This window comes from Rattus norvegicus, chromosome 3, assembly GCF_021556685.1.
Source record: "Rattus norvegicus strain SHRSP/BbbUtx chromosome 3, alternate assembly SHRSP_T2T, whole genome shotgun sequence".
NCBI lineage: Eukaryota > Metazoa > Chordata > Mammalia > Rodentia > Muridae > Rattus > Rattus norvegicus.
This window is the reverse complement of record NC_141536.1, coordinates 648,735-672,706: the sequence shown is the minus strand read 5'-3', so window position 1 is coordinate 672,706 and position 23,972 is coordinate 648,735. Positions and strand designations below refer to the sequence as shown.

The following is a 23,972-nucleotide window of genomic DNA, read 5'->3' as shown; positions in this document are numbered from 1 at the left end:
AAGAGCTCAGATATACAGAAGGGACATTTCCCATTGTATACCATCAGCAAAGTAGCAAAAAGAAGAACCACTAGAGCTGAAATCCAACAATTCTTAAATACTTTATACGTTTCTGGTATCAGCTCTTTGTCAAATATAATGTTTGTGAAGATGCTTTTCTAATCTGTACAGTACAATTTTGTCCCATTAACCCATGTCTTTTGAATTGTAGAAGATTTGTAATTTATAAGGTTCCATTTATCAATTATTGATTTTAGAGCCTTAGTCATTTGTGTTTTGTTTGGAAACTGTCCCTTGTAATAATAGAAGATTTTGGATATTTCCCATTTTCTTTTGTGTGAGATTCAATATATCTGATTTAATGTTGAGGTTTTTGATTCTCTTGGACTTGACATTTTTGCCATTTGATCAATATAATATATTTTCATTTTTCTACATGTAAATCTCCAGTTAGAGTAGCAACAGGTATTAAAGGGGCTTACATTTTTCCACTATATGTCTTTCAATCCTTATCAAAATTTTTATTTCCATAAATGTGTTTTTATTTCTGGGTCCTTTTTTTCAAATTCATTTAACAATGTGTCTGTTTCTACACAAATATCATGTTGTTTTTAATCACTACATCTCTATAGTACAGCTGGAGCCAAGGGATTAAGATTTCTCCAAACTTCTTTTATTCTTTAGGAATGTTTTAGTTATCCTTATTTTTTCATATAAATTTAATAATGATAATTAAAAATAAATAACATATATAAAATACATAATAAAATTGTAGTGAAATTTTTATAGGGATTGATTTGAATCCATTGATGTCTTTTGGTAAAACAATCATTTTCAATCTGTAAATCCCACTATTCTTTATTATCTTCTGCCATTCCTTTCTTCAGGAACTTAAACTTATTGTCATACAGATTTTTACTTGTTTGGTTACACTCATGCCAAGATATTTGTATGTTATCTGTGACTACTGTAAAATATTTTGTTTCCCTAATTTATTTCACAGCCTGAATATCATTTGTATGAAAGAGAAGAACTGATATCTTAGTTAATCAGGAAATTGGTCTAGTTCTGAGCCACTTTTATATCAAATTTGCACTTTGTTGAAATTTATTTTACAGCTATGGTTATTTGCAAAAAAAATAGCTTACTCAAGTGTACTATATCATTGGAAGTAATGTTATTTTGACTTCTTCTTTCCAATTTGTATTCCCTTTATCTCATTTAGTTGTGTTATTGTTCTGGCCAGAATTTTAAAAATATATTTAAAATAAAATGGAGACAATTGGCAGCTTTGTCTTGTCACAAACTTTAGTGGAATTTCTTTATATTTTTCTCCACTTACTTAATGTTGGTTATTGGCTTGCTGTACTATTGATATGATGACATTGAACCTTGTATCCTTTATCTCTCTAGTACTTTTACCATGTAGGGGTGTTAGATTTTTGTCAAAAGCTTTCTTGGCATCAATTCCGAAGATCATGTAATTTCTTTTTTTTTTTAACTTTTTTTATATGTTGGTTTATAGTTAATTCTTTGTATATTAAAACATCCCTGTAATCTCATAAAACTGCAAAGCTTCTGTAAGGCAAAGGACACTGTGGTTAGGACAAATCGGCAACCAACAGATTGGGAAAAGATCTTTACCAATCCTACAACAGATAGAGGCCTTATATCCAAAATATACAAAGAACTCAAGAAGTTAGACCGCAGGGAGACAAATAACCCTATTAAAAAATGGGGTTCAGAGCTAAACAAAGAATTCACAGCTGAGGAATGCCGAATGGCTGAGAAACACCTAAAGAAATGTTCAACATCTTTAGTCATAAGGGAAATGCAAATCAAAACAACCCTGAGATTTCACCTCACACCAGTGAGAATGGCTAAGATCAAAAACTCAGGTGACAGCAGATGCTGGCGAGGATGCGGAGAAAGAGGAACACTCCTCCATTGTTGGTGGGATTGCAGACTGGTACAACCATTCTCGAAATCAGTCTGGAGGTTCCTCAGAAAATTGGACATTGAACTGCCTGAGGATCCAGCTATATCTCTCTTGGGCATATACCCAAAAGATGCCCCAACATATAAAAAAGACACGTGCTCCACTATGTTCATCGCAGCCTTATTTATAATAGCCAGAAGCTGGAAAGAACCCAGATGCCCTTCAACAGAGGAATGGATATAGAAAATGTGGTACATCTACACAATGGAATATTACTCAGCTATCAAAAACAACGAGTTTATGAAATTCGTAGGCAAATGGTTGGAACTGGAAAATATCATCCTGAGTGAGCTAACCCAATCACACAAAGACACACATGGTATGCACTCACTGATAAGTGGCTATTAGCCCAAATGCTTGAATTACCCTAGATGCCTAGAACAAATGAAACTCAAGACGGATGATCAAAATGTGAATGCTTCACTCCTCTAAAAGGGGAACAAGAATACCCTTGGCAGGGAAGAGAGAGGCAAAGACTAAAACAGAGACTGAAGGAACACCCATTCAGAGCCTGCCCCACATGTGGCCCATACATATACAGCCACCCAATTAGACAAGATGGATGAAGCAAAAAAAAAAAAAAAATCCATGTAACCATGGGATGAACTAAATTATAATGAAAGATGTTTTAAATGTGTTCCTATATTAAATATTTTGGTGTTTTTTTCAATATGCAAAAGAGAAGTTCATTTTTTTTTCCTTTCATTTTTTAATCCTTTTTTTACATTTCAGATTTCATCTTTCTTCTGGTCTGCCACAAGACTGCTCCCTATCCTTTACCTCATACCTTCCGACACCCCATCTCCAAAAGGACGTCTTCACCCCATCCACAACCAACCATACCTGCCTATTACTTGTGGTCTCAAGTCCCAATGGTGAGGTGCATCATCTCTTACTGAGGTCAGTTCAGGCAGTACTCTGATGTCTGTATATCTGTGTGTGTGTCGGGGGCCTAATACTACCAGGTGGTCTATGCTGCTTGGTTGTTGATGCAGTGTCTGAGATATCTCCGAGTTCCAGGTAAGCTGAGACTGCAGGTTGTCCCACTGGGTTTCTTACCTCAGCTTTGCCCAGGTTTCCCCTAGTTTAACAACAGTTTTTCCTGGTCTGTGTCTATTGGTTGGGTGCTAGCATCTGCATTTGACTTACCTGATTTGGGCCTCTCATAGAGTAGCCATGCTATGCTTCTCTCTGCAAGCGCACCACTTTCTTTCCTGCTCCTCTCTCTTTTTGTCTGTGTAGTTCATTCAGACAGGCAAGTTTGTGTCAGAGCTTTTGACTGTGGGAGAGAACCACAGTCCTCCACTTGATGTTTAGTCCCTACACAAGAGGTGGAATATACAAGTTGGCCCTTCCAACCTTACAGTATTTCATACTAAGACCCTCCTTTTGAGTCCTGAGATACTCTCAAATTTCAGTTCTCTGGTACATTCTAGAGAGTCCCTTACCTTCTACCTCTGGAGGTTGCCTGTTTCCATTCTTTCTGCTGTACCTCATGATTTCAATTCTGTTCCTTCCCCAATATCTGATAACATTACCCCTTCCCCTCCCTGTCTCATCTCCTACTCAGGTCCCCCTCTGTTGAGCTATGCCCTATGTATACTTTCTTCTCCCTTGAAAGTGAGTTTAAGACATCCTTAATTGGGTCCTTTAGCTTCTTAACCTTTAGTCCTGTGGCTTGTGTCCTGGATATTCTGTAATTTTTTTGGATAATATTAACATATTAATGAGTATATACAATGCATGTCTTTTGTGTCTCAGTTACCTCATTATGATTGACACTTACTAGTTCTATTAATTTGTCTACATATCTCAGGACATCCTGATTCTAAACAGTAGTGTAACATTCCCTTGGGTAAACAAATAATATATTTCATATCCATTGTTTCATTGTGCTATATCTCTGTTATTCCCCTTCTGGATATCACAAATAAGGCCACTATGAATACAGTGGATACATGATCCTGTGGCTTGATGGGGCATCATTAGGTAGAACTATTTCAAATTATCTGAGGAATCTCCAGATTTATTTCCCAAGACATTGAAACAGTTTAAAATCCAAACCGAAATATAGGAGTGTCCACTTTCTCTACATCTTCAACAGCATGTTCTATCATGTATGTTTTTGATCTTAGCCACCCTGACTGATGTAAGGTTGAATATCATTGAAAGTTCTTTGTGAAAGAGTTTCAAATCTCTCAAGGAAGAAATTGAAGAAGACTTCAAAAAATGGAGAGATTTTCCATGCTCAAGGATTGGTAAAATTATCAAAATAAAAATGCCTTCCTACCAAACACAACATACAAATTCAACACTAACTATCAATATCCCAACACAATTCTTCAAAAATTTGAAAAGAAATTCTCAAATTCATCTAAGATCAAGAATTGATAATTGGAACCTCATGAAAGTGGAAAGCATCTGTAAGGCAAAGGACATAGTTCAAAAAAGAAATCAGAACCTTACATCTGATAGAGGGCTCATTTGTAAAATATATAAAGAACCCAAGAAGGTAACCACCAAGAATCCAAAGAAGCCAATCCAAAAATGGGCTATGGAAATGAACAGAGAATTCACAATAGAAGAATCAGGAAGGGATGAGAAGCACTTCAAGAAATGTTCAAAGTCCTTAGGAACAGGCAAATGCAAATAAAGTTCTATTTCTACAGTGATGTTTTGTTTGGCTTAGGGATCATAGCTTAGGAGAATGAGTTCGGCAGAGTTCCTCCTGTTTTGCTTTGTGAAATGTTGTGGAGAGTTTTGTTATTAGCTCTTCTTTGACTGTTAGATAGAATTTTGCATTAAAACTATGTGGTCTGGTTCTCTTTTGTAGGTGGTGTTTAATTCTATTTCTTAGGAGTCATAGTGATCCTTTTATAATTTATCTGACCTTGATTCAACTTTGGTAAATTTTTCTCTTCTGGAAAATCATTTATTTCATTAAGATTTTCCAATTTTGTGTTACACAGGCTTTTGAAATAATATCATGTGATACTTTCAGTTTCCTCTGACAGTTCTTATATCTCCCATTTGATTTATGATTTCATTTCTTTTGATATTATCTGCCTGGCTTTTCAGATGGGCAAAGAATTTGATTACTATTTCAATTTTCTCAAAGAACCATTGCTTAAATTCATTGTTCCTTTATTTTATTTTCTTTCTAAATGATTGATCCCTGGACTGCTCGTAATTATTTCTTCACTTCTACTCCTTTTGGCACTTTGGCTGCTTCTTCTTCTAGTTGTTTCAAATGTACTTTCAAATTTATAATAAGAGAAATTTCTAATTTCTTATTGATGCAATTACTGCTGTTAACTTTCCTGTTATCAATGCTTTCCATAGTTGTCCCATAAATTTGGAGACAGTATGCCTTCATTTTCATTGAATTCGAAAACGTTGTTAATCTTTCTTTATTTCCTTTATGACCCAGAGATCATTAATTACAGAGATATTTCATTTCAATGAATATGTAGGTTGCCTAGTGTTTCTGTCATTCTTAAAGTCAAACTCTAATCAACGGTGGTCTTCTAACATTAGATACATTATTTTTTTAAATTTCATTTTATCTTTTTCATCTTGCTTTGTGAATAAGTACATGGTCAGTTTCGGAGATTGGCACAGAGGTGCTAGAGAAGTGACTTTACCTTTGTGTTTGGATGATTAAATCTTAGCAGTGTATCTTTGTACAATTTTAGATGCCCTTGTGATTGGGACATAATTGTTCATATTTGTAAACTCATCATTGTAGATTTTTCTTTTATTAGTTAGAAGTGCCCTTCTATGTCTCTTTGGATTAACTTTGGTGAAAACAATCTATTTTATTATATCTTAAAATTATTGCTAGAGCTTACCTCTTGAGTCCTTTTGCTTGAAAAACATGTTCCCAATCTTTGAGCTTTGCCTTTCTTTATGCAGCTTCCATATTCATCCTAAATAATATATAATTGGCAAAGCATATCCCTCATTCAGTAACATGTCTTTGTTTCCTTTGCTATTTTCAAATGCCATAATTTCATGTACTCCAATTGTGAATTCTTGTGAATAATGTCTGGGAAGAGCAGATATTTAAAATGTGATACATTTAAACAATGGAGTACTACTCAGCTATTAAAAACAGTGACTTCATGAAATACTTGGGCAAATGGATGGAATATATATATATATAATCTATATCTATGACTATGTCTATCTCTATATCTCTATCTCCATCTGTCAATCTATCTATCTATATCTATACATATACCTATTTCTCTCTACATATATATATATATGTGTGTGTGTGTGTGTGTGTGTGTAAATCAATCACAAAAGAACACACATGCTATGCATTCATTGAAAGGTGGATAGCCCCAAAGCTTGCAAAATCCCAGATTCAGTAAACAGACCATATGAAGCTCAAGATGGAAGATCAAAGTAGAAATATTTCAGTCCTTCTTAAAAGAGGAAACGAAATACTCAAATAAAGAAATACAGAGACAAAGTGTAGAGCAGAGCCTGAAGTAAAGGACATTCACAGGTGGATGCTCATAAACAACCGTTAGACTGAGCATAGGGTCTGCAGTGGAGGAGAGAAAGGACTGAAGAACCGGAAAGGGTTTTCAATCCAAAGCAGGAACAATATTATAAACCAACCAGAGCCCCCTAGAGATCCTAATAACTAAACTGCCACTAGGTTTACAAAGAATCTACATGGAGGGATCTATGACTACACTTGCATATGTAGCAGAGAATGGTCTTGTGGCACGTAAATGGGAATAAAGTTTCTTAGTCCTATGAAGGCTTGATGCCCCAGTGTAGGGGAATACCAGCACAAGAAGATGGGAGAGAGTATGCATGGGGCTGCGTCAGCAACATCATGGAGATGGAGGGAATGGGGTGTGGGGTTTCAAGAGGGGAAACCAGGAAAGGAAATGCAATTTAAAATGTAAATAAATGAATGTCAACTCAAAATAACAAAAATAAATAAATAGATAAATGTCTGGTTCCAGTTTTCAGTACCAGATGAATAAATGAAAAACATAAAATAAAAACAAAATGACATACTATTTCATTAAGTTGTGAAAAAAAATAAGTGAGTTATTGACAAAATGGGGAACATAGAGACAGTCCTCTCTGAGAGATTCTAGAATGAACTTATAAAGAGAGGTGGGAAGGAAAAAGAGATTCAGCCCAAGAAGCCCAGAGGATGAAGAATAAATGGAAAAAGCCAAATGATCAACAGTCGTACTATATAGAGGTGGATAGCTGGAGGAATATCAGTCCAGAACCTAAGCTATATAATTTTAATTTAAAGTGTAGAGCAGTCTCTACAAAAGCTAGGGATTAAGTACTTAGGAACGAGATCTGCTTCGAAATGTAATGAAAGCCTGAATTAAACCATTACTTCTAGGTCCTACATATTTATTATTTCAGTAGTGCTCAAGGACTGTGATAAATCTTTTTTTTTCTTTTTTTCTTTATTAACTTGAGTATTTCTTATTTACATTTCGATTATTATTCCCTTCCCCAGTTTCCAGGTCAACATCCACCTAACCCCTCCCTCTCCCCTTCTATATGGGTGTTACCCTCCCCATCCTCCCCCCCATTGTCACCTTCCCCCCAACAATCATGCTCACTGGGGGTTCAGTCTTAGCAGGACCAAGGGCTTTCCCTTCCACAGGTGCTCTTACTAGGCTATTCATTGCTACCTATGAGGTTGGAGCCCAGGGTCAGTCCATGTGGCTTAGTCCCTGGAAGCTCTGGTTGGTTGGTATTGTTCATATGGGGTCTCGAGCCCCTTCAAGCTCTTCCAGTCCTTTCTCTGATTCCTTCAATGGGGGTCTGGATCTCAGTTCAGAGGTTTGTTGCTGGCATTCGGCTATATATTTGCTGTATTCTGGCCGAGTCTCTCAGGAGAGATCTACATCCTGTTCCCGTCAGCATGCACTTCCTTGCTTCATCCATCTTATCTAATTGGGTGGCTGTGTATGTATGGGCCACATGTGGGGCAGGCTCAGAATGAGTGTTCCTTCTGTCTCTGTTCTGAACTTTGCCTCCCTATTCACTCCCAAGGGTATTCTTATTCCCCATTTAAAGAAGGAGTGAAGCATTCACATTTTGATCATCTGTCTTGAGTTTCATGTGTTCTGTGCATCTAGGGTAATTCAAACATTTGGGCTAATAGCCACTAATCAATGAATGCATACCATGTCTGTTTTTCTGTGATTGAGTTACCTCACACAGGATGATATTTTCCAGTTCCCTCCATTTGCCTATGAGTTTCATAAAGTCATTGACTTTGACAGCTGAGTAATATTCCATTGTGTAGATGTACCACATTTTCTATATCCGTTCCTCTGTTGAAGGGCATCTGGGTTCATTCCAGCTTCTGGCTATTATAAATAAGGCTGCTATGAACATAGTGGAGCACATGACTTTTATATATGTTGTGGCAACTTTTGGGTATATGCCCAAGAGAGGTATAGCTGGGTCCTCAGGTAGTTCAATGTCCAATTTTCTGAGGAACTTCCAGACTGATTTCGAGAATGGTTGTACCAGTCTGCCATCCCACCAACAATGGAGGAGTGTTCCTATTTCTCCACATACTCGCCAGCATTTGCTGTCACCGGAGTTTCTGATCTTAGCCATTCTCACTGGTGTGAGGTGAAATCTCAGGGTTGTTTTGATTTGCATTTCCCTTATGACTAAAGATGTTGAACATTTCTTTAGGTGTTTCTCAGCCATTCGGCATTCCTCAGCTGTGAATTCTTTGTTTAACTCTGAACCCCATTTTTTAATAGGGTTATTTGTCTCCCTGCGGTCTAACTTCTTGAGTTCTTTGTATATTTTGGATATAAGGCCTCTATCTGTTGTAGGATTGGTAAAGATCTTTTCCCAATCTGTTGGTTGCAATTTTGTCCTAAACACAGTGTCCTTTGCCTTACAGAAGGTTTGCAGTTTTATGAGACCCCATTTCTCAATTCTAGATCTTAGAGCATAAGCCATTGGTGTTTTGTTCAGGAAATTTTCTTCAGTGCCCATGTGTTCCAGATGCTTCCCCACTTTGTCTTCTATTAGTTTGAATATATCTGGTTTGATGTGGAGGTCCTTGATCCACTTGGACTTAATCTTTGTACAGGGTGATAAGCATGGATCGATCTGCATTCTTCTATATGCTGACCTCCAGTTGTACCAGCACCATTTGATGAAAATGCTATCTTTTTTCCATTGCATGGTTTAGGCTCCTTTGTCAAAAATCAAGTGATAGGTGTGTGAGTTCATTTCTGGGTCTTTGATTCTATTCCACTGGTCTATCCGTCTGTCTCTGTACCAAAATCATGCAGTTTTTATCACTATTGCTCTGTAATACTGCTTGAGTTCAGGGATAGTGATTCCCTCGGAAGTCCTTTTATTGTTGAGGATAGTTTTAGCTATCCTGGGTTGTTTTGTTATTCCAGATGACTTTGCAAATTATTCTGTCTAACCCTCTGAAAAATTGGATTGGTATTTTGATGGGGATTGCATTGAATCTGTAGATTGCTTTTGGTAAAATGGCCATTTTTACTATATTAATCCTGCCAATCCATGAGCATGGGAGATCTTTCAATCTTCTGAGGTCTTCTTCAATTTCTTTCTTCAGAGACTTGAAGTTCTTATTGTACAGATCTTTTACTTGCTTGGTTAAAGTCACACAAAGATATTTTATATTATTTGGGGCTATTATGAAGGGTGTCGTTTCCCTAATTTCTTTCTCGGATTGTTTCTCTTTTGTGTAGAGGAAGGCTACTGATTTATTTGAGTTAATTTTATACCCAGCCACTTTGCTGAAGGTGTTGATCAGGTTTAGTAGTTCTCTGGTGGAACTTTTGGGATCACTTAAGTATACAATCATATTGTTTGCAAATCGTGATATTTCGACTTCTTCCTTTCCAATCTGTATCTCATTGATCTCCTTTTGTTGTCTGATTGCTCTGGATAGGGCTTGGAGAACTATATTGAAGAAGTAGGGAGAGAATGGGCAGCCTTGTCTAGTCCCTGATTTTAGTGGGATTGCTTCAAGTTTCTCTCCATTTAGTTTAATGTTAGCTACTGGTTTGCTATATATGGCTTTTACTATGTTTAGGTATGGGCCTTGAATTCCTATTCTTTCTAGGACTTTTATCATGAGGGGGTGTTGAATTTTGTCAAATGTTTTCTCAGCATCTAATGAAATGATCATGTGGTTTTTATCTTTCACTTTGTTTATATAATGGATTACGTTGATGGTTTTCCGTATATTAAACCATCCCTACATGCCTGGGATGAAGCCTACTTGATCATGGTGGATGTTGGTTTTGATGTGCTCTTGTATTCAGTTTGCCAGAATTTTATTGAGTATTTTTGCGTCGATATTCATAAGGGAAATTGGTCTGAAGTTCTCTTGCTTTGTTGGGTCTTTGTGAGGTTTAGGCATAAGAGTAACTGTGGCTTCATACAAGGAATTTGGTAGCACTCTATCTGTTTCCATTTTGTAGAGTAGCTTGGATAGTATTTGTATGAGGTCTTCTATGAAGTTCTGATAGAATTCTGCACGGAACCCATCTGGACCTGGGCTCTTTTTGGTTGGGAGACCTTTAATGATTGCTTCTATTTCTGTAGGAATTATGGGATTGTTTAAATGGTTTATCTGCTCCTGGTTTAACTTTGGTACATGGTATCTGTCTAGGAAATTGTCCCACGCTACGTCTCGCCAGCAAGAATGACGCAGGACACAAAGGATCCTTCTGCAGAAAATACCTTTAATGCATCTTGAGAGCGAGAGCACAATCTTACAATATGGAGAACCCCGAGTGAGGGAAAGACCATTCCTTATATAGGAAACTATCCTCGCCTAGGACGTGTCACTCTCTGGCTGGTCACTGCCAGATGTGCCAGATGACGTACCACAGCATACGTGTCCCCCTGAGTGAGGATTTTACCAGGCGCTTGCGTATTGCCCTTTTATTAGGTGCATCCTGCCAGATATCAGCGCCATCTTACAATGGAGAATGTGAGGACGGCCCTCCACATCTCCCCCTTATCTGTTTTTAAGCAAATAGGACACCCATAAATAGGAGGGTGAAGGCAGAGGTCATATCCTTGCACAAAGTTGGTGAACCTGTACAAGAGAGATACCCTTAAGCTGTTGTTGAGACCCAGGGCACTCCCGACCTGTCACACTGCCATTTTTCCGAGGAAGGGAAAACTGGGGCAGATACCCTCATGTAATATGACATGCCTTCCAGGGAGCATGTTTGGTAGAGCTTCCCTGTGCGATGCTAAGCTCGTCATCCCTCATGGGCTGCTCAAGCCGGACACTCTAATCCTGTGCAATGAACCGAGGTTCTAAGAGTGCAAGAGCTGTCCAGCTGGCAACCTATTGCTTAAGCATGGTTAACCAAATATCGGCTGATGCTCCTTGTTCAAGGGCTATAAGCGCCTGGGCGATCACAATTTTGTCCCTCTTTGTTTGAAATCTTAATTTGCAAAGCAACCAGAGGAGTAACACTAATCCGCAGCAGAGGACTGCTCCAAAAAGTCCCACCCCCACCCATTCCTAAAAATAAGAGACTGCTGAGGTGATCCAGGATAACAATCCTTCTGTCAAAGACATATCCAGTCGGGTAGAGTTTACTTGAATGATAGCCGCTCTCAATTCCCTGAGCGTCTGTTCAAAATCCGAGGTCCAATTCTGTAACAAATGCTGTGAAAGGGTTTTAGACAAATTGGCAGCTTTGGTAAATTGTTCATACTGTATAGACGTGACACAAAGGCCGGGGAGCTTTAGTTCACAGCCAAGCTGGGCCAGTTGCCATAGGATGTCTAGTTGCTCTTGGACCAGATCTATACGTTGGTTAACAAGCATGAGGCCTCCTTGTATCTGAGTATTAGCCGAGGCATGTCTGTCCAGAGCCACAGAGATGGTAGCCGATAAATCATTGATAGTTTGGGTTGTCTGTACTGTGTTTGACAAGGCCAATGCCGAAGCAGTAACTGAGGCAGCAACTGCCGTTGTAGCAATAATGCCAACAATGATCGCAGAAATGCCAAAATCTCTCTTTCCTCTAAATAAGGTCAGGGTCCCCGGAGTCTCAACAGAGACCGGGATAAAGCGAGGCATACGGGTAACTACCGCTAGGGGATATTGGCTAGCATCCCAACACAGGGCATAAAAACATGAACCGTCTGTACAATTCAATTTAGAAACTTTAGTGGCATTACTTATAATCCACACAAATGGCGGCCAGACACAAACCGGAGCAGGGTTAAACCCCGTGCTCCAGTAAGGTTTATATTTTATACGAGTAGCTGTCCAGACAGAGACTGAAGGGTGGATATTCCCCGTCCAGGAAAATGATCACCATCCCTTTTCGCCCTTTCCTCCAAGTAGCATCGCCATGGGCGTAAGATCAGTGCAGCTACCATTAACGCCACAAAGCATCCATTGATCAAAGGGATTATTATTGGACCGTCTAGGATCAATGGTGGTGAAGTTCACTCCGCCTCCCAAATCAGGGGAGAAGGAGAAAAAATTCTGGACTGCCCAGGCAGAGTCCCGGGACTGGCAACCAGTCCACGGCAAAGTAAGTTTTTCATCCTGGGTCCCTCTACAAAAGGGTGCCAACTTTGGTTGACGGAGAGGGCAGGTGGAGGAGTTAATGTAAGGCCACCAACCATAGAGAACTGTGGCGTTAGCCACAATGTCTTCCTCACCAGTTCCCCATGTGGCCTCCCTTAACCAAGCAGAAGATTGATTACTCAACATAATGCAAGGAAGATCAGAAGATATTTTGTTGAATATGCCAAAACAAAGGCTGCCCTTAAGGGGAATAATCCGATTTTCTTTTACTTGCTCTATTTGGGAATCTAGTGGTAAATAGGCTAGTCCCAATTCTTTGTTGGTAGTAAAGAAACGTGGAAACACTTAGGCATTATACATCACCAGCGTCGGGAGGGGGAAGGTTGACATTATTCCCCACCATAGTTTGCTCTGCACTTTTATTGGCACTCCCTGGATCAGCATGAGGATCACCAGAGTCGTCATCTTCTTGGTCCTCTGTCTTGATATTCTGAGTAAGTCGTCCCGGAACCCAAACTGGATTTTCATTATCCTGTGGAAAAACACAAACAGCTCCCCTGGATCTTATCAAAACAGGATCCAGGCCCTTCCATTCGTTTGTCAATACATCCTTCCATTTAACTAATTCTTTTGTCCTTTTGGGCTCTGAGCAATGTCACTCAGCCGCTGTTTGCCCAGCTTCATTAAGATTTTAAAAATTTAAGGTAAAAAGGGCCAAAGCAGTGGCCACTCGGGGTGATGGGGGAAGTTCTATCATAATCCCCCCTCTTTGTTTTATTAAATATGATTTGAGCGTCCGATGAGCGCGCTCTATGATTCCCTGTCCTTGAGGGTTGTAGGGCAGGCTTGTCAGATGGGTAACTTGCATCTGAGCACAAAACTGACGGAATTTTTGAGATGTATAGGCAGGGCCATTGTCAGTTTTTACACATCTTGGGTTTCCCCAAGCACTCCATGCTTCAAGGCAGTGCTGAATGACATGTGTTGTTTTTTCTCCTGTAAGTGGGGTGGCATGTAGAATGCCAGAACATGTATCTATAGATACATGCACATACTGTAATTTTCCAAAAGTAGAATTATGAGTAACATCCATTTGCCAGATTTGCAATGGCTGTATTCCTCTCGGGTTGACCCCGATGTGAGGAACTGGGAGGAACTGGCAGCACTGTTGGAATTGGGTGACTATATCACATGCTTCTTTTCTAGTTATAGAGAAGCGGCGGCGTAAAGTTTCCGAGGTAACATGGAAATTGCCATGAAAAGTTTTAGCGGCCTCTAGAAGAGAGGCCAGGGCCACAGCTATCATTTTTGTGGCTTTGTCAGCCAAATCATTCCCTGAACTCATTGGACCAGGGAGTCCAGAATGGGCCCGTATATGAGTAATATATACAGGGAATCTCCTATTTATTAAAATAATTTGGATTTTTTGGAAAATCTCTGCTACCTTGCTAGTTGTCTTAATTACGCCGGCGGTTTCAAGGATATTAACAGCATTGACCACATAGTAGGAATCTGAAACAATATTTAGAGGCATCTGGAATTTTTCAAGGACCTCCATGACCACTAGGCATTCTACCACTTGGGGTGAGGTTTCAAAATATTGTTGTGAGAACACTTGGGAATTTACCACATATGCTTCCTCCCCTGTTTTTGACCCATTCGTGTACAATGTTATCCCTTCTTTTAACGGTCTGTGGGATATGACGCGAGGGAAAACAACAGGTTGTGATCTAGCAAAACATAATAGGGGGTGTTTAGGATAATGATTATCTATCTGTCCAGCAAAGGAAGTAACTAACACTGCCCAAGCATTTGAGGTAGCAGCTAATATTTGAACCTGAATGGCTGTATATGGTACTATCAAAGTTTTGGGTTCTTTCCCAAAATGAATAATAGCTGCCTTCAACCCTCAGAGTGCAAGCTGAGCGACCGCATCGGGATACCAGTCAATAATCTTAGCAGGAGATGCATTGGGATGGATCCATAATAAAGGCCATTCTGCCACAAGACAGCTGTTGGTAATTGCATAGTTTTGAAAACGCCCAAATCAAAAGGTTTGGTTTCATCAATGCGCTGCAATTGAGCATCCTGTAAGGCCTTTTCTACAACTTGTAAGGCCTGGTTTGTGGCTGGGGTCAATGCTCTCGGAGAGGAGATATGAGAGTCCCCTTCCAAAATATCAAATAAGGGCTTCAACTCAGCAGAGGAAATCTTTAAAAATGGTCTCAGCCAATTTATATCTCCCAATAACTTTTGGAAATCATTTAAGGTATGCAAATGATCTCTGTGAATCTCTAATTTCTGGGGAACTATTTTTTCAGGATAAATGACCGATCCCAGAAATGAGCCAATTTCTGCAATTTGAACCTTTTCTACAGCGACTTGTAGTCCCCATCGTCCCAATGTTTTGATTAAGATGGGATATGAGGTCTGTAAGGTTGTTAAATCTTTATCACATATTAAAATGTCATCCATGTAATGAGCCAGAAGCAAAGATGGAAATTGCTTTCTTATAGGTTCAAGGGCTCGTTGCACATATAGCTGACAAATAGTGGGGCTATTGGCCATGCCTTGAGGTAGGACCTTCCACTGAAATCTCTTATCAGGTTCAAGATGATTAGTAGCTGGTATAGTAAATGCAAACCTCTGTCTGTCCTGTGGACACAAGGGGATGGAAAAGAAACAATCCTTAATGTCTATAATTATTATCTTCCATAGCTTAGGTAAGGCGGAGAGTAAGGGTAGGCCTCGTTGGATCAAGCCAAATAAACGCATCTGTGCATTAATGGTTCTCAAATCATGGAGAAGTCTCCATTTTCCTGATTTTTTCTTTATCACAAAAATAGGAGTATTCCATGGTGAAATGGACGGTTCTAAATGACCAAGCTGCAATTGTTCATTAACCAATTTAGTGGCAGCTTCTAATTTTTCAGAGGATAGATGCCATTGAGGAACCCATATAGCTTCCTCTGTAAGCCAGGGTATGGGCATAGAACCCTCAATGGCACCTAGGAAAAACCCAGGCCTTGTTTATGGGGGTTTGCGACTGGTTCAATGGGCATGAGACAGCCCTGTTCTAATCGCCCTAGGCCTTTCCCTTCCTTATAGCCCATCCTTGATATCATGTGGGCCACTTGTGGGGGGTATTCGTTAGATAAGGTTAGTCCCATGGTCTGCATAACATCTCTCCCCCAAAGATTAACAGGTAGGGGAAGTACATAGGGAACAAATTGTCCCTGTCGGCCATCGACAGTCGTCCAAGTTAGAGTGGCAGAGCTGATTTTAGGGCACGACTGGTAGCCTAAGCCTTGTAGCGAGTGAGAAGATCTTATGGTAGGCCATGATTGAGGCCACCGTTTTGAGGAAATTATACTTTTATCAGCCCCAGTATCCAGAATGCCTTCAAATTTCTTTCCATTAATTTCTAAGCTCAATTTTGGGCAGTTGTTAAGATGAACCACCAAATATGCCAAATCATTACCAGTGGACCCCTTGGGCCCCTTGGTTTCCTGTATTGTGGTTTGGGAGCACGGAAGGAGTAATAACTGTGCTATTCTATCTCCTTCACTTATGGAAAAAACCCCATCGGGACTTGAACAAAGAATCTGAATATCAAGAGAGTGCTGAGCTTCAACAAGGCCTGGATGGACTATCAGTCCTTGTAGGGTGAGAGATCCTCTCCCAAGGACAAGGCCTATGGTTCCTGGGGGCAAAGGCCCCACAGTCTGAGCAGGAATTGGCTGAATGCCCATCTGGGGCATTAGAAAGAAGTCGGAGGTGGCACACAGGTCCAATTTTGTGTCACCTCTTGGGGAGTCTCCTCTGTCAGGGTCATGGCTTTCTGAAAGCGGTTCCCATATCTTTGAGGGCCCTGGGACCAGGGGCCCAACGATCCGCTTTTTGACATCCCATTAGGCTGAGCTTCCAAAGGAGAGAGTAGTTTTCCCTTAATATCCCTCACTGAGCGGCACTGGTCAGGCCTATGGTAGCCCTTGCCACATCGGGCACAGATAGTTGCAGGCCTCCTGTCTCCCTTGGTTATCCTACAGTCTCTTTTTAAATGGCCCATTTTTCCACATTGAAAACATGATCTTGTATCTGTCCCTTTAAGGGGGCGTTGCCAGGACTGGAGAATGGTGGCCGCCAACCCTGCGTTAGTAAGAGGCCGGCCGAGTTCTCTGCAGACTCTGAGCCAGTCCTGTAATCCTTTGTTTTTTCTGGGTGCTATAGCCGCCCGGCATTCCTGGGTGGCTTGCTCGTAAACGAGCTGTTCTATGAGGGGTGCTGCTTGCTCCGCATCACCAAATATTTGTCCTGCAGTTTCTGTCATTCTGGCTACGAAGTCTGAGAACGGTTCCTGAGGTCCCTGGATGATACGAGTAAGTTGATTATCGGCCCCACCTTTCCTAGTGAGTGCCTTCCAGGCCTTAATGGCCGAGCTGGAGACTTGAATATAAGCGCCCCAATGGTAATTAGCTTGGTCCGCTGCGAAGTGACCCTGTCCTGTCAAGAGTTCAAACGTCCATTCTCGCTGCTCAGGCGTTAACGTCGTGGCATTAGCTCTGGCCTGTGTTTGAGCCGCCTCATACCAAAGCGCTTTCCATTCCATATATTGCCCCATGTTCACAAGGGTCGCTTTTGCAATCATCTGCCAATCGGCGGGTGTCAAATAATTTAGGGCCAGCCTTTCAAGAATGGTTAGGGTGAAATTGGCTGTAACTCCGTACTTTCTGACAGACTCCGCCAGCTCTTTTATTTGGTTATATTCGACTGGGGCATGAACCCGCTCACCCTCCTGAGTTTCAAAGACCGGGAACGTCATCTGCAGCTTCCTTCTCACCCTATCGGGGACTAAAGAGAATGCGCAAGAGCGCGCCTCATACGGAGGGGGTGCGGTTGGCGACTGCCGAGGCAGAAGCTTTTTATTACCTTTCTTTTGTTCCTTGGGGTGATATTTCTCTTCCTCATATCTAGCTGCTTCCTCATCTAACTCGGCCTCCTCCTCTGAATCTAAGATTCCAGTCTCAGAGCTATCAGAACTTCTAGCTCTTTCACAGGGTATATGCTGGCTCCCCCTCCCGGTTGCTGTGTAGAGAGGGAAGTGCCGGAATCTGAAAGCTTTAACACTCCCTTATCCGAGGACTTAATGGGAGGACTCTTTTTCTTTCTCAGGACGTCCTTTTTCTTACGCGCACCTAATCTCTCACTACATTCAGTTTCTGACATACTCTCTCGAAATACCTCGAGTGTGGTCTGCCCTCCTACAACTGCTGCCTTGCACACTTCATCTGCTAAGCAATTTTTGACTAGTTTCCATATGGCTTTAGTTCCTAGACGCAGATCTTTCTCCGCCAATTTTCTGTCTAGGTCCCTTCCAAGTTTGTCCCATGAGGCAATTGTAAACGAGCCTGAGCAGGCAAACCACGGAGCCACCCTGTCCACTTCTTTCACAAAGTTTTTAAGTGTTCTTCCTCCAATTTTAATGTCCCTCTGCTTTAGCACCGTTTCCAGAGCCGTGATCACAGACTGTGAGGATCCCATGAGGGACCAAGAACACCCAGCGGCTTATCTACGTCCGTCTGACAAGGCGTGAGTAGAAACAGACATGCCGCTCTCTTATATACGGGAGTCTTACGCGCACTTTCCGGGTGGTGCTATCACGTCCCTGCTCCCCAACAGTAAAGGGGAGCTGCACGAAGCTCACTTATTTACGAGAGACTGAGACGTGCCTCCAGCTGCTGTCCTTTTAGCAGCAGAAACGGTGAAAACAGTACATAATAATAAGAAAGAGTAGGGTGGCTCCGAGAACAAATACCATAGCCTCAACAAATCCTTCCCAAGGCGGCGACAACCCCAGACCAAAATCCAAGAAAGGCATGCCTCTCTGAACGTATATTTTTTTTACCTGCAGTTCTGAATCCTCCTTGTCACCAAGGAGTCTCCGGAGGTGCTGATGAGGTCTTTTTCCCGGGTTTCTGGCACCAAATGTCCCACGCTACATCTCGCCAGCAAGAATGACGCAGGACACAAAGGATCCTTCTGCAGAAAATACCTTTAATGCATCTTGAGAGCAAGAGCACAAGCTTACAATATGGAGACCCCGAGTGAGGGAAAGACCATCCCTTATATAGGAAACTATCCTCGCCTAGGACGTGTCACTCTCTGGCTGGTCGCTGCCAGATGTGCCAGATGACGTACCACAGCATACGTGTCCCCCTGAGTGAGGAATTTACCAGGCGCTTGTGTATTGCCCTTTTATTAGGTGCATCCTGCCGGATATCGGCGCCATCTTACAATGGAGAATGTGAGGACGGCCCTCCACAGGAAATTGTCCATATCCTGCAGAATTTCAAGTTTTGTTGAATATAGACTTTTGTAGTAGGATCTGATGATCTTTTTGAATTTCCTCTGATTCTGTAGTAATGTTTCCCTTTTCATTTCTGATTTTGTTAATTTGGACACACTCTTTGTATCCTCACATTAGTCTGGCTAAGGGTTTATCTATCCTGTTGATTTTCTCAAAGAACCAACTTTTGGTTCTGTTGATTCTTTCTATGGTCCTTCTTGTTTCTACTTGGTTGATTTCAGCTCTGAGTTTGATAACTTCCTGCCTTCTACTCCTCCTGCGTGTATTTGCTTCTTTTTGTTCTAGAGCTTTTAGGTGTGCTGTCAAGCTGGTGACATATGCTCTCTCCTGTTTCTTTCTGCAGGCACTCAGAGCTATGAGTTTTCCTCTTAGCACAGCTTTCATTATGTCCCATAAGTTTAGGTATGTTGTAACTTCGTTTTCATTAAATTCTAAGAAGTCTTTAATTTCTTTCTTCATTTCTTCCTTGACCAAGTTATTATTGAGTTCAACTTCCATGTATATGAGTGCATTCTTCCCTTATTGTTATTGAAGACCAGCTTTAGCCCATGGTGGTCTGATAAAATGCATGGGATTAGCTGGAAAGAACCCAGATGCCCTTCAACAGAGGAATGGATACGGAAAATGTGGTACATCTACACAATGGAATATTACTCAGCTATCAAAAATAATGACTTTATGAAATTGGTAGGCAAATGGCTGGAACTGGAAAATATCATCCTGAGTGTGCTAACCCAATCACAGAAAAACACACATGGTATACGCTCATTGATAAGTGGCTATTAGACAAATGCTTGAATTACCCTAGATGCCTAGAACAAATGAAACTCAAGAAGGATGACCAAAATGTCCGTGCTTCACTCCTTCTTTAAATGGGGAACAAGAATACCCTTGACAGGGAATAGAGAGGCAAAGATTAAAACAGAGACAGAAGGAACACCCATTCAGAGCCTGCCACACATGTGGCCCATACATATACAGCCACCCAATTAGACAAGATGGATGAAGCAAAGAAGTCCAGGCAGACAGGAGCCGGATGTAGATCGCTCCTGAGAGACACAGCCAGAATACAGCAAACACAGAGGCGAATGCCAGCAGCAAACCACTGAACTGAGAATAGGACCCCTGTTGAAGGAATCAGAAAAAGAACTGGAAGAGCTTGAAGGGGCTTGAGACCCCTTATGAACAACAATTCCAAGCAACCAGAGCTTCCAGGGACTAAGTCACTACCTAAAGACTATACATGGACTGACCTGGACTCTGACCTCATAGGTAGCATTGAATATCCTAGTAACATCACCAGTGTAAGGGGAAGCCTGGGTCCTGCTAAGACTGAACCCCCAGTGAACGTGATTGTTGGGGGGAGGGCGGCAATGGGGGGAGGGTTGGGAGGGGAACACCCATAAAGAACGGGAGGGAGATGGGTTAGGGGGATGTTGGCCCGTAAACCGGGAAAGGGAATAACACTCGAAATGTAAATAAGAATTACTCAAGTTAATAAAAAAACACACATGGGATTATTTCTATCTTTCTGTATCTGTTGAGGCCTGCTTTATAACCAATTATATGGTCAATTTTGGAGAAAGTACCATGATGTGCTGAGAAGAATGTATATCCTTTTGCTTTAGGATAGAATGTTCTATAAATATCTATTAAGTCCATTTGGTTCATGACTTCTCTTAGTCTGTCTATGTCTGTTTAATTTCTGTTTCCACGACCTTTCCATTGATGAGAGTGGGGTGTTGAAATCTCCTACTATTTTTGTGTGAGGTGCTATGTGTGTTTTGAGCTTTAGTAGGGTTTCTTTTATGTATGCAGGTGCCCTTGTATTTGGAGCATAGATATTTAGGATTGAGAGTTCATCTTGGTGATCTTTTCCTTTGATGAATATGAAGTGTCCTTCCTTATCTTTTTTGATGAATTTAAGTTGAAAATTGATTTTATTCGATATTAGAATGGCTACTCCAGCTTGCTTCTTCCGACCATTTGCTTAGAGAGTTGTTTTCCAGACTTTCACTCTGAGGTAGTGTCTGTCTTTGTCTCTGCTGTTCCTGTAGGCAGCAGAAGGCAGGGTCCTCATTGTGTATCCAGTTTGTTAATCTAAGACTTTTATTGTGGAGTTGAGACCAATGATTTTGAGAGATTTTAAGGAATAGTGATTATTGTTTCCTGTTATATTCATATTTGGATGTGAGGTTATGTTTGTGTGCTTTCCTTCTCTTTGTTTTGTTGCCAAGACGATTAGTTTCTTGCTTTTTCTAGGGTGTAGCTTGCCTCCTTATGTTGTGCTTTACCATTTATTATCCTTTGTATCACTGGATTTGTAGAGAGATATTGTTTAAATTTGGTTTTGTCATGGAATATGTTGGTTTCCCCATGTACGTTAATTTAGAGTTTTGTAGGATACAGTAACCTGGGCTGACATTTGTGTTCTCTTAGGGTCTGTATGACATCTGTCCAGGATCTTCTGGCTTTCATAGTCTCTGGTGAGAAGTCTGGTGTGATTCTTACAGGTCTGCCTTTATATGTCATTTGACCTTTTTCCCTTACTGCTTTTAATATTCTTTATTTTCTGCACTTGCTGTTTTGACTATTATGTGACAGGAAGAGTTTCTTTTCTGGTCCAATCTATTTGGAGTTCTGTAGGCTTCTTGTATGTTTACGGGCATCTCTTTCTTTAGGTTAGGGAAGTTTTCTTCTATGATTTTGTTGAAGATATTGACTGGTCCTTTGAGCTGGGAGTCTTCACTCTCTTCTATACCTATTATCCTTAGGTTTGATCTTCTCATTGAGTTCTGGATATCCTGTACATTTTGGACCAGTAGTTTTTTCCGTTTTACATTATCTTTGACAGTTGTGTCGATGATTTCTATGGAATCTTCTGCTCCTGAGATTCTTTCTTCTATCTCTTGTATTCTGTTGGTGATGCTTGTATCCACAGCTCCTTGTCTCTTCCTTTGGTTTTCTATATCCAGGGTTGTTTCCCTGTGTTCTTTCTTGATTGCTTCTATTTCCATTTTTAATTCCTTCATCTGTTTGATTGTGTTTTCCTGGAATTCTTTCAGGGAGTTTTGTGATTCCTCTCTTTAGGCTTCTAATTGTTTATTTATGTTTTCCTGCATTTCTCTAAGGGAGTTCTTCATGTCTTTCTTGAAGTCCTCCAGCATCATGAGCAAATATGACTTTAAATATAGATCTTGCTTCTCTGCTGTTTTTGGTTATTCAGTGTTTGCTTTGGTGGGAGAATTGGGCTCCGATGATGCCATTTAGTCTTGGTTTCTGTTGCTTGGGTTCCTGCACTTGCCTCTCGCCATCAGATTATCTCTGGTGTTACTTTGTTCTGCTATTTCTGACAGTGGCTAGATTTTTCTATAGACCTGTGTGTCAGGAGTGCTGTAGACCTGTTTTCCTGTTTTCTTTCAGCCAGTTATGGGAACAGAGTGTTCTGTCTTCGGGCATGTAGTTTTTCCTGTATACTGGTCTTCAGCTGTTCCTGTGGGCCTGTGTCCTGTGTTCACCAGGCAGGTCGCTTGGAGCAGAAAAGTTGGTCTTACCTGTGGTCCTGAGGCTCAGGTTTGCTCCTGGGGTGTTGCTTTTGAGCTCTCCGTGATGTCGGCAACCAGGAGGACCTGTGCTGCCTTTTCTGGGAGCTCCCATGCACCGTGGTCCCAGATGGCATTAGGTGTTTTCCTCTGGAATCAGAAATGTGGGCAGATTGTAGTCTCTTCTGGCTTCCCAGGCGTGTCTGCCTCTCTGAAGGTTTAGCTCTCCCTCCCACGGGATTGGGGTGCAGAGAACTGTTGATCCAGTCCCTTCAGGTCCTGGTAGTGTCTGGAGCACAGGGTACTTGCAGCTCCAGTCCAGTCTCAGATTCTTAAGAGAATCTGACAGTACAAGTCAGTCATGTTACAGACAGCCTCCTGAGTTTCAGCTTCTAACCTTCTGCTAACTTCTATCATCTGCAGTTGTTTCCCCTTGTGTATTTAACTGTTCTTTAATTAAGAATACTCAGGACTGAAGAGATGGCTCAGTGGTTAAGAATCACTGCTTTTGTGGAATGTTGACATTCAATTTCCAGCACTGAATGGGTGCTTCACAGCCACCTCTAACCCCAATTACAGGAGATCATACGTCTCTGTCTTCCACAGGCACTTTAAAGCATATGTATGTATACACTGAGATACACATGCATACAATTAGAACTAAAAATAAAATAGTTTTTGAAAAGAATCCACTCCACTAGGGAGTAGTTATACATGCGTTTAATCACAGTACTTATAAGGCAGAACCCGGTGGATCGCTGGGAGTTTGAGGCCAGCCTGGTTTATAGAGTAAGTTCCAAAACAAAAAATGATGCACACAGAAACTCTGTCTTAAAAAAATTAAAAAAATCAGTGCTGGAGAGATGGCTCAGTGGTTAAGAACACTGACTGCTCTTCCAGAGGTCCTGAGTTCAAATCACAGCAACCACATAGTGGCTCACAACCATCTGTAATGAAATCTGATGGCCGGTAACTCATGAATAATAAATAAATCTTAAAAAAAATTAAAACTAAAAACAAAGAAACAAAAAGTATACATAGTAATATTTTGTTACTTAGATAGTATAGGAAATAGTCTGTATTAAACATAATTCAAAATGTAGTCACCCTTGGTTGTTTCTTCCTTATAAAGTGTGACTATTATATACATGATCAACTTGATCATGATCAACTTGGACCTATCTTTGAGGATTTCCCCAGAAGTCTAGCTGAAAAAGGAAAACTCACCATGATGGTTGGCATGGAGTAGGCACATAGGCTGAACTGAAAAAGAGAGGAAGATAAAGCCAGAGGAGTGGCCATATTCATTTCTTTCTCCTCCTTGACTGTGAATTCTACATGCTGTACTCATTTAAGCTCGTGCCACCATGTTTTCACCAGGATGAGCCAAAGGAAGTTCTCTTCTTTTTACTTTCTTCTTGTCAGGAATTTTGTTCCAACCAAAGAAACCACATGAAAAACATATACGTATTATACGCACACACACAC

At 40.8% G+C, this 23,972-nt stretch overlaps 1 long non-coding RNA gene across 1 annotated transcript; it reads left to right on the top strand.

The window, feature by feature from the left end:
- The first annotated feature begins 16,746 nt into the window (after positions 1-16,746).
- On the top strand, positions 16,747-23,480 carry LOC147995339 (uncharacterized). The gene is made up of 3 exons (XR_015684115.1): positions 16,747-16,954; positions 18,075-18,164; positions 18,487-23,480. It is a non-coding gene; the product is annotated as an uncharacterized LOC147995339 (long non-coding RNA).
- Positions 23,481-23,972: the final 492 nt, after the last annotated feature.